The following is a 10854-nucleotide window of genomic DNA, read 5'->3' as shown; positions in this document are numbered from 1 at the left end:
CTTTCGATCTAAACCTTTTCCACCATTCAATCTCCATTTATCACCGTTTAATCGATCCAAATCGAGTCTATTTCCATTTTAGGGTTTCTTCGTGTCCGATTAGTGTTTCCACCGATTAAACCCTAGATCATAGGTTTTCCAGTGTCCGGTCTCCGTTTTCCCCTTCAATCTCGAGTTTCCTATTCCATTCCGCTGCGTATTCACTCGTCGGAGAAGCTTCGAGGAGTCCGAATCGAGTTCGCACAACTTCGGTCGTCAGCTTCTCGGGCGTTCGTCCATCACTCCACTTCCTCCACTTCCTCCACTTCTTCTTCCACTTCGTCCACTTCCTCAACTTCTTACTCCACTTCTTCCACTTCGTCAAATTCGTCCACTTCGTCGACTTCGTCGACTTCGTTCACTTCGTCAAATTCGTCCACTACGTCAACTTCTTCAACGTCGTCAACTTCATCCACTACGTCCACTTCGTCCACTTTTTCAACTTCGTCCACTTCCTCTACTTCCTCCACTTCGCCCACTTTGTCTACTTTGTCCACTTCCTCAACATCGTCCAGTTCGTCAACTTCGTCCACTTCTGTTTTGTGTGTGCATTATTGTGTGTGCGTGTCGCATCTTTAATTGTGTTGCGTTTTGTTTGTTTTGTAATTTTTAGGATTTCTTTTCTACCTTCCTTTTTTCTTTTTCCATGTCTACCTATTTTGATTTTTTGAATACTGCTTGTTCTGCCAGTGCCTCGGATTATGATTCTCCTTCTGCATGTTACTCTGATTGTAATTCATATTCTGCTGATTTTTATGCTGGGAACAATATGGCTCATCCTCCGACTTTTGAGAGTGCTCCTTGGCAGCCGGTTCCACTTGATGAGGAGGATGTTCGTTGTGTTTTCAACACTGGACTGATAAATTTGCTGCCTGAGTTCATGGTTTTGCAGGTGAATGCCCACATAAACATTTGGAGAAGTTCTATCTCATTTGCTCCGCAATGAAACCTCCAGATGTCCCGGATGATCACATTTTCGTAAGAGCATTTTCACACTCATTACAAGGAGCAGCGAAGGATTGATGTTATTGTCTACCTCCAGGATCCTTCACCATTTGGGAAGATCTTGAGCATCAGTTTCTAAACAAAGTCTTCCCTCTGCAGTATGGTCACAACAACGATCCTGGATGGAATGATCCTAACCTGGGATGACATAGTAGTCCACAACATCAATATCAAGAACCACCACTCCAGAATACTTATATGCCTCCACTAGTCCAGGAGCTACAGCAGCTACAGTCTTATCAGCCTACCGAAATAGCTCCTCAGCCTTCTACTTCTGAGCTTACATTGAAGGAGTTATTGGAGCAGATGACCATGCAAAATCTTCAGTTCAAGCAAGCGAACATGGAGTTTCAGCAGGAAACACAAGCTGACATTCAGAGTTTGACTGATCAGATAGGGTAAATGGCCACTCAACTCACTGAGGAACAGTCTCAAGATTCAGAGTTACCATTTCAGACTGTTCAGATTCCAGATGATGTTAGTGTCATTGACTTAGGAGATGGGAACCAGAGTCTTGCGCTCATTGTGCCACCTACTCTCCCATCTTCAGATGTCCCTACTCTTGCGATTGAGAAGATAAATCCAGATGAATATTTTGAGGAGCAGGCAGAAATAAGCAGTAATTTTGAACCAGGTAGACCACCTTCATTTTCCCACACTCTACCAATCTTCAAGGAAGTGGAGGTAAACATACCTAATTTTGACTATGTTGTTGATGATTATGCTTTTAATGATTATGCTATTGATAGGTATGTTACTGATAATCATATTGTTGCTGAGCATGTTTTTAATTCTCCCTCTGTGCATGATGAGAATCACTTTTTGATATCACATCCCAATGTTTATTCTCTATGCAGTGAACATGAATCTAAGTCTGTTATTGATATTGCTTGTAATTTTAAAATTGATTCATGTTCTGAGGATGTATCTGAGGTCCAGCCTGTTACACTGGGATTGGGTGTCATACCCCTGCATGTAATTTCTGTAGAGCCACATTGCACTAACCATGTTGCAGGAGGTACACATAAATTTGATCAACAAACACCCAGAGTGGAAAACAAAGGTGCTAGCATACACGACAGTTCGAAGATCAATAGGCACCTGCTGAACCCGCTCATCAACAATCTTTGCTGCTTAGATCCAGCTATGGAAGACATTTCCTTGCTAGATCAAATCTGGAGGATGAAGCAACTCTTCCTCAAAACTTCCTTGCTGGATCCAATGGTGGAAGACATCTCCTTACAAGTCCAAAATTGGCAACTGCCACCATGACCAAGGGAGGTTTCTTTTTCCCTTCTCCCCTTTCCCTACTTTTATTGCACTTGTCCATGATCTGTTCACTGTTCTGATTTCTGATCTTATACTTATGACACATTGAGGACACTGTGTAGTTTAAGTGTGGTCTATTGGGGGAGATTTTTATTTTTCTTCGTTAGTTTTTGTTTTCTTGGTTAAATTTTTTCTTTTTTAGGTTGTTTTTGTTGTGTCTTGTGTACAGTTTTGCATGTTTCTCATAATTTATGGATTTTGTTTAAGTTGTAGACTTGTCTTTCACTTCACTTGATTGATACTTATTGGTTTGAAATCCCTTGCTTTTCTTTGCTTTGGAAGATGATTATGATGTTTGAGAGGTTGAATTGATTGTGACAATTACCCTGTGTGAGATTTGAGCCACTTTATGTTCTTTCTTGTGTGTGATATGTCTCTTGATTGCTTGCGCATATGCCTTGGCTTGACTCTTGTTGATAATTCTTGATTGATATGCATGTTTGGAAGTGATAAAGGCAGCTTTGTTTTTGAGCCTCTCTAGCCAAATAAGCTTACCTTGTTTTGATCCTTTGATAACCCCTTTTGAGCCTATACTTTCCTCATTTCTTTGTTTTGAAGCTCACACACTAGCCCTAAGTGAAAAACCATGATTACCTTAACCTTAGGGAATTTTGGAGCTTTGGAAGTGTTTTGGGAACAAGTGTGGTCTCCTTGGGGATTTTGATGAGTTGGCTAGTTAGTTCCTCTTCTTGTTTTTGTGTTTGTAAATATGTTTTGTATCTTGTCCGTTACAGTTATGTCCTAAAGAGTGAGAAAAGAAAAGAGAGACAAGATGAAAAAAAAACAGAGAAAACAGAAAAAAAAATTGTGAATAATGGAGTCAAGAAGAGGATTGAATTAGAGGTTTTGGGTGTGATTTGACTGTGTTTACACTTGTTCCCCATTGCTCCTCTATTTCTTTTTGTTTGTAGCTTCTCATCCATATTTATCCTCCCTTGTCCTTGGCCCCATTACATCCATTAAAGACCTTTTGATTTGAACATGCATATGTTTTGAGTGTTGATATTAGAGGCTTGCCAAGTTTGTTGTTGTTTGCTTTCTTGAGTGCATTGAGTTGAAATTCTTTACCTTATACACTTGAGAGAAACACTGATAGTGCATATGTGAGGTTTTGTTACTTTTGAATCACCTCTTGGGCTGATTAATCATTTTGCCATGTCTTGAATTGCTTGGATGATTTCATGAGTATCTGCTTTCTCTGATTGATTCTGTGTTGGATATTGTCTACTTCTTTTTCTTTGTCCAAATTCCTTGAGAACTGTGTAATTCTGTTCTTGTCCTAGTTAATGTTTGTTTTCTGTGTGTTGAGTTTGTGTCACTTCCCTGATGTCCTTTGAACTATTCCTTGATCTGCGTCTTGATTTTGCCCAGGAGTGCAAAAGACTAAGTGTGGTCTATTTTGATGAGTCAATATTTTCTTCACTTCACTTAGTTTAGTGTGCTAGAATTAATCAGCGAATTGTGCTTAAATGTCCGGTATTTTTCTGTTTTTGCTAATTGTGCTTAATTTGACCAAAAATTCTTATTTTAATTAATTTGAATTATTTGAGCTAATTATTTTCATTATTAATTGTAGGGAAATTTTGGATAACCTTTTGGGACTTCAAGAGAAATGTGACATCAATTTTATTTTAAGCTAAAATGATAGATGATGGACGAAACCTCGAAGGAGGTTAACCGAGAGGAGGTGTGGACTTTGTTGTATTTTCTTCCTTGTGCTCAACTAATCAGCAGATTCATTCTTCACTTTCTCCCTGCACTGATTCGGTTTAGATCTGCTCACAGAAATTACACCAACTCCAGCAAAATACACAAGGACATGGATATTAAACCAGATGCAATGGGTGTAATTCAAAGCTGAACTAAACTGATTTAAACAACCAGTCAATTCTAATTTAAATTTTGATCAATCCAATGGGTAAAAAGAATTATGTGCTTAGTTCAACCACAACGTCAGAATTGGAAATTAAGTGCTTTAGTCACTTCTTCAAATGGAATGATGCTTTGGCAGTTAAAACAAGTTCATGCACAAGCCTAATTACTCCAAGCAAATCAATTCATGCATAAATCAGTTCATGAACAACTAACTAGGTGGCATGCAAGGTATTCAATCAATCAATCTGAACAAAACTGAAATCTGCATGTGATTAATACCAGGAAAATATTTTCTATATGCATTTGGAAAAATTGATCTCAACAACGAAAGAATGATGGTGCTAATAAGTATCCAACAGATTTCAACAATTGTAAGCAAACCATGAAATCAGTAATCACATTCAGACATATAATATCTCAATGATTTCAGCAAGCAGTTTATAATCCAAAATGAATGCAATGTCAGTTTAAGCAAACCACAACTGATCCAATCTAATTGATCCAATTTCTTTTCCTGCACAATGAACAATCACAAAACAGTTAGATTAACAATGAATTCTCTATTTCAAAGTGCCAAGGAATTAGGCCAAATCAGCCTTACAAAACTCACAACACTCAGGCTTCTTTTTAAAAGCTTAAAGCACTCAAAATGGAAAGGTTTGGAAGGGAGATTCTCCCTTGGCAGTTCAAGACTTGAGAGTCTTTTAGACCACCACCACCTAAGATGCTACCAAGCACACAAACCTCCTTTCAAATTCCAGAAATCCAGAGTGAAAAAGCTTCTCAAATAATAAAGAAATGGCTAGGCAAAGATCAAAGTAATGGACAGAGAGGTAGAACAGAACAGGACAGCCACTAAAGCAAAGGAATTGACAGCACAACAGAGAAACTGACTCAAGATCAACACTAGACCAGATTACAAAAGCAAACAAAAGCTCAATTATGAAAAGCAGATCAGATTTTACACTTGCATTGAGACAAAACCAGAACATTCAACAATGACAAGCAAGAACAAAGCTTTTGATCAAAGTAAGCACAACAAACTGAACCTAACAATAGCTCTAGAAAAGATTTTAAAAGCAAATAAAACCAAACAAGAAGCTGCTGAAATGTTTAAGAGAAATCCAGTTTCTATCAACAATTTCTGATTTTGGTATTTCAAAAATTTACACACACTAGACTGCACTGACCTAATTGGTTTTTAAAACTGTTCAATGACTATTTTTATTGATTGTTCTCAATTTTTTTATTTTTTTTTTATTTATTTTTTTTTTATGGTCAAGCCTGTTGCTACAGTCCAGATACAAGATTCCAGAAATCAGAATTTAGCACACAAAAATTATGCAGCAACTTGTGAAGGAAAATGGTCAAAACTTGGTGGTCTCAAGAGTGTAAATATGTATGGCAGCTAGAACTCATAATACTTTTGCATCAACAATTTTAGAGCATGAATTAAAACTGGTTTAAACAATTTAAAGATGCAGAAACAAAGTCTTTCAAAAATTGCAATTGTTCAGCTACCAATTCACTCAAAATAAGCAACTCAACCAACAAAGAATTGACTCAGATGTTGAAATAACATGTGAACAAGTCACAGGACTCAAAAACAGCAAACAAAAGTTGAACAAAACACTATGAAATAGATGAAAGATGTTCAGCCATGATCTAAATGCCAAACAAATTTAAAACATAAATGGACTCAAACAAAGATAATGCAGATCGGCCAACTGCTGCAACAAGGTTAAACTGTGTTCACAAGTGCTACTAATCTAGGCTATGCCTTTCATTGATCTTTGCAGTATGCACTTGTTTTTTAACAGCAGCTCAAAATCCAGAAATGAATTTATCAAAAGAATCTTGACTAAAACAATTTTCAACTTTAAAGAATCAATTGGACTGGCCAATGGATATCTATCAACCAGCTCATTCATTTAAATGTTTCATTGCTTTTGCGGTGTGATAGACTTTATACCAAGGCTCAAACACAATTTGACAATCAAATGCACAACTGAAATCAGTTTTAGGACATTCAAAAAACTACATCAGTTTCAACCAATGCACATGACTTTTAGACAAAACTGAACTTGGATTTCAAAAGAAAATTGACTCAAAATAGAATGCACCGATTTAAAATGATGAACACTAACTCAACACAGAAAAATGCACAGATGCACCTAATCAGAATATAAAACTCAAAACAAGACAGTAAAAGAAATGATGAACAACGCATAAGCTAAACAGATCAACACGATTTGAATCAAAGACGCGAGACAAAACAAAAAGCAACACTGAATCAAATGAAACAAAACTCAAAACAGAAACAATGAACGAATCAAGACATAACTAGAAACAAAGACAAAGACGCGAATCAAACGCAAGAACAGTAGAATCGAAACAGAGACGCAAAACACTTAACTCAGAATAGAGACGAACCGAGATACTTACCTTCGAAGCGTGTTCGACCTTGCTCTGAATACCACTTGATGGACGAACGCCCGAGGAGAGACCGAAGACGCGACGCGGACTCCTCGAAGCTTCCTCCAGAGAGATGACGCAGCGGAATTGATAGGACACTCTAGATCAAGAGAGAAATCGGAAGAGAACGAAGTAAATCTGAGAATGAACACGAAGAACCCTAATCTGGACCGGAGGAACCCTAGAAAGGTGAAGAACATCAAACTGAACCGATGAATCGGTTCAAAACGAAGATTGAATGGTGGATAATGAAGATCAAATCGATTAAAGGTGTTTAAACGGTAGAAGAATGGTTTTAATCGGCTAAATCTAAAGAAAATGATGAAAGATAAAGAAACCCTAACCAAAAGTGCAGATGATTTGGTGACAGTGGAATAAAGATGAAGAAACTGGTGAATCTGAGACTTACTAAGGCAAAGAAATGGATCTGTGATGAAAAATGGTTGGTGATGATGAAGAACACTCTCGAGAGACAAACGTGAATGAAAAATAAGTGAAGAGTGGTGTGCTGATGAGGATACGAAAGAGGACGCGTGGCTGCTGAAGGTGTAGGCAGTTTGGAGTGCTGATGTGAGGTAGCAGCGAAGAATGGTAGCGAGGAAACGAGAGAAATAAATGGAGCACAGTGGAATTCAAGAAAAATGAGAATGAAGGCAGTGTGCAAGGAAGGTGGCTAGAGGGAGTCTTTGGACTCTCTAGCATGTGACTTTCAAGAGAGAATTATTTCTGAAGTTCAGAAAATCAAATTCTCATTAAGCTCAAAAGTGCTAATACAATAGAGGAGTTGGGTATTTATAGTAACCCATACTCCTTAAGAGCTAAGCTAGGAAAAGTAAAAATACAAAAGGAGGACTACGTCAAGGAGGATTCCATCATGGAGGAAGTGGAGGAAGTGGAAGAAGAAGTAGAGGAAGTGGAGGTACTGGACGTAGTGCACGAAGTTGACGGCGTTGATGAAGTGGACGATGTTGAGGAACAGGACGAAGTTGACGAAGTTGACGAAGTGGACGAACTAGACAAAGTGGACGAAGTGGACGAAGTAGAAGAAGTGGACCAAGTTGACGAAGTGGAATAAGTTGACGAAGTGGGGTAAGTAAAGGAAGTGGAGGAAGTGGACGATGTGGAGGAAGTGGACGATGTGCACGAAGTGGAAGAAGAAGTGGAGGAAGTGGAGGAAGTAGAAGAAGTAGAGGAAGTGGAGGAAGGGGAGGAAGTGGACGAAGTTGACGAAGTTGGCGTAGTCGAGGAAGTGAAAGAAGTAGACGAAGTTGACGAAGTGGACGAAGCTGACGACGTTGACGACATTGATGATGTTGATGAAGTTGATGTAGTGTACGAAGTGGAGGAAGTGGACGAAATTGGCGAAGTGGAGTAAGTGGAGGAAGTGGAGAGAGTGGAGGAAGTGGAGGAAGTGGAGAAAGTGGCGAAAGTGGAGGAAGGGAAGGAAGTGGAGGAAGTTGACGAAGTGGAGGAAGTGAAGGAAGTGGAGGAATAAGAGAAAGTGGAGGAAGTAGAGGAAGTGGAGGAAGTGCAAAAAGTGGACGATGTGGACGAAGATGAAGAAGAAGTGGAGGAAGTGGAGGAAATGCAGGAAGGGAGGAAGTGGAGAAAGTGGTCAAAGTTGACGAAGTCGGCGTAGTGGAGGAAGTGGAGGAAGTGGACGAAGTTGACGAAGTTGACAAAGTTGACAAAGTGTACGAAGTTGACAAAGTTGACGAAGTGGACGAAGTTGACGAAGTGGAGGAAGTGGGGTAAGTGGAGGAAGTTGAGGAAGTTGAGGAAGTGGTGGAAGTGGAGGAGTGGAGGAAGTGGAGGAAGTGGACGATGTGGACGAAGTGGAAGAAGAAGTGGAAGAAGTGGAGGAAGTGGACGATGTGGACAAAGTGGAAGATGAAGTGGACGAAGTTGACGAAGTGGAGAAAGTGGAGGTAGCGGAGGAAGTGGAGGAAGTGGAGGAAGTGGACGATTTTTATGAGTCAATATTTTCTTGACTTCTGATGAGAGGGTCGCACCTCACACAAAAATTGATTGCATAAAAGAATGCAGTACAGTGCCAGGAAGTGACTCCTAGGTCGTCTCTCAAGGACCAAATGTGGTTCGAGTCTTAAGTCAAACACATAGTGGGGTTTGTGATTTTTGGTTGCGGTAAAATTTAAACACGACTGAATTAAAATTTAAAATAGTAAAACAAAATTAAAACAGTGAAAACGAAATTGGTACTGTAAAAACGAAATTACAGCAACATTAAACAGTAAAAACAGATCTGGAACAGAAAACAAAAATGCAGAAAACAAAAATACAGAAAACGAAAATACAGAAAACGAAAATATAGTAAACAGTAAAAACAGAAAATAGTAAATTTAAAATATGAAAACAGAATCAACATTACAGCAACAAAATACCGGGAACAAAATTACAATGAACAATTTTAAGTGAAATAATCGACAACATGGTAAAAACAATAGTAGAAATTGAACGACAGACAAACAACAACAGAAATTAAATCACAGTTGAATTTAAATCACATCAGAAACAGTAAAATAGCATTGAAAATTCAGTAACAGAAAATTAAATCAAACTGTTCATTGCATTAAAATTCATTACAATAGAGAAAATAAAATAGGAACCTAATGTGTACAACCGCTCAACCGTAGGCTTCCATTCTCAGTTGCAAACTCCTACTGTTCCAGCACCTTTGTTATATTTTCCAGCCTACTGCCTAGCACTCTTTGCATTCTCTCCTCACCACACGGCTCTTCATTACATTCTAGTGGAAAACTACACTACACTACTGGAAATCACACTACTGGAATGGGAGCTACTGGAAGAAAAATGGGAGCTATTGGAACTCTGGAAGAGAGACTCTTCCCAGGCCGTGACCCCCCTACTTGAAGGCTGCTCGCACTCCCCTTTTATTGTTGCCGTGAGGTGCTTTTCCAAGAAAGACAAAAATAAAATTGTGCTTTTTCCAGTAGCTTTTCCGTGTGTTTGTCTCCCTAGCACCTTTGTTTTTTTATTCAATCTATGCTAAAAGTAAACAAAGGTGGGCCCTCCATGTCTTGCTTTCTTTTCTCCAGAATAATCACCGTGTTCTCCTCTCTGCTTCCAAAAGTAAATCAGTGCAGCTTGTGCTTTTTGCAGTTCAGCTGCTTGCTTCTCTTCTCCATTCCATTCAGCCGTGTTTGTCTCTATGCAGAATCTTCTTCCAGCCGTCCAAGAGCACCACTTACCCTTTACGTGGACCAGTCCTTTGCTGCCTTTGTGCACCTCCAGCTGGACCGTGAGCTTCTACTGCCAAAAGTGTTGGACGTGAATGTGGCTGCTGCCGTACCGTGAGCACCTCACGCAGCTGCTGGACTCTTCCTTTCGTGCACAAAGAAAAGCCAAGATGCCTCTCTAATTCCCACTGGACTTGCTTGCTGGATGCTTGAAGACCTTGGCTGTGGCAGCTGCTTCTCTTCATGGAAGTCCAACTGCACCTTGCTGCCAGCGTCAAAGTGTTGCTTCCGTGTGTGCTCCTCCAAATATCATGGTGAACACTGCTGCTGGGCGCTGGACTTCTTACGTGTGGCTGCTGCACACGTTCTCCATCCTCTCTGGACCAGGCTGCTGTACGTGCATGCTGCTTCTGCTGGGCTGTGGGCTTCTTTTCCATCTACGTGCAGCACCTCACTTTTCTTCCAGCCAGCCATGTCACCGTGCACACCACTCTCTTCAAATGGAACCAGCGCCTCCAAGCTTCCAGCCTTCACTGTGAACACCACTCCAAACTTCATACGACGTTCAAGGAAAATTGCAAAGTGAAGGGTGGTGACTGCTGCCTCTTGGCCGTGTGTCATTCCAGCACCTAGTTTCTATGAGAAGAAAAGGGATGAAAACGGAGAGCTGTTGGAAGAGAAGGAGTTGAGAGCTCCAGCTCTAGGCCGTGAACGTTCTCTTCTCTCCAGCCAGGTCCTTCCCATGGACAAAAACCTAAAATGGAAAATGCAATGGGAATCAGCTCCCTTCCAGCAGAACGTGTGCTTCCTCTCACAGGTCGTGGCAGCAGCTTTTCTCTAGACCAAACCGAAAGCTGCTAACGTGCTGCAGTCCTCTCTTTCCACTTACATTCTTTAAGCCAAAAATATATTT

The 10854-nt window shown here is 40.0% G+C and overlaps 1 pseudogene; it reads left to right on the top strand.

Moving 5' to 3' along the window:
• Positions 1-808: 808 nt before the first annotated feature.
• On the top strand, positions 809-2316 carry LOC148203715 (uncharacterized; annotated as a pseudogene).
• Positions 2317-10854: the final 8538 nt, after the last annotated feature.

The sequence above is a fragment of the Vigna umbellata genome, chromosome 2 (genome assembly GCF_029865625.1).
Source record: "Vigna umbellata cultivar VRB3 chromosome 2, Vumbellata_1.0, whole genome shotgun sequence".
In the NCBI taxonomy this organism is placed as follows: Eukaryota; Viridiplantae; Streptophyta; class Magnoliopsida; order Fabales; family Fabaceae; genus Vigna; species Vigna umbellata.
This window is presented reverse-complemented; position numbering and strand designations above follow the sequence as displayed.